The following is a 1,095-nucleotide window of genomic DNA, read 5'->3' as shown; positions in this document are numbered from 1 at the left end:
AGCCCTAAAATCAATCCCCTAAAAATATTGAGGAACAATTAGATAAATTTTGACTACTCATAAATGCACCATTGCTGATAGCCACTTTATGGCTTCCTTGTTGCTTTTTTTAGTTTCTTCCCTTGTGCCTGCAAAATGTGACTATAATCAAGGAGTTAGAAAGAAATGAGGACATCTCTCTCTGTAGTTTCCTTGTTTCTAAGGATTGCCCCCTAATTCCCAGCTGCTTAGTCAGCTGCAGGCTCTGTTCTCTGACACCTCCAGCTCATCTAATTTCACCTTGGTACCAGTCAGACTTCAAATGGTTAGAAGATATACCCAGTTAAGGAAAGTGTCAAACTCCCAGACCTGGTTCCCTATAATTCTCACTTTTAAGATGATGTTCCTCTCTGGTCTCTCTCTGCCTTCTTGAGCCCCTTCCCCTCCAAAGTCTTCCCTAGTTTAGCTGGCAGCCAGTAGTCTTGGTTGTTTATGCTCTGTCTTGTGGGTCTCATTTTCATAGATTCTCACAATTTTTATATTTCCCCTTTTAAATTTCCAGCTTCTTTCCCAGACCTATAGTCTGATCTCCTTTTTTTTTATTTCAAAGTATTATGGGGGTACAAATGTTTTTGGTTACATGGATCAGTTTTGTAATGCTTGGTTCAACATTAAAAGTGTGCCCATCACCCAGAAAGAATGCACTGTACGAGTAGTGGGTTTTTGCCCATCCTCTCCACCTCCCTCCCCAGTTCTTGATTTTGATTAAGTTTTACTTCCCTCTATGCAGATGTGTGCTCATCAGTTAATTCCAGTTTAATAGTGAGAACATGTGGTTTTTGTTATTCCATTCTTTAGATACTTCACTTAAGATAATGGTCTCCAGTTCCATCCAAATTGTAGCAAAAGGAATTAAGTCATCCTTCTTTGTGGCTGAGTAGTATTCCATGGTATGCATATACCACATTTTGTTAATCCACTCATGAATCGATGGGCATTTGAATTAATTCCACATCTTTGCAATTGTGAATTGTGCTCCAATAAGCATTCAAGGTGTCTTTTGATAAAATAATTTCTTGTCCTTTGGGTAAATACCCAGTAGTGGTATTGCTAGAT

This window comes from Propithecus coquereli, unplaced genomic scaffold, assembly GCF_000956105.1.
Source record: "Propithecus coquereli isolate 6110/MARCELLA unplaced genomic scaffold, Pcoq_1.0 Scaffold391, whole genome shotgun sequence".
Classification (NCBI taxonomy): domain Eukaryota; kingdom Metazoa; phylum Chordata; class Mammalia; order Primates; family Indriidae; genus Propithecus; species Propithecus coquereli.
This window is presented reverse-complemented; position numbering follows the sequence as displayed.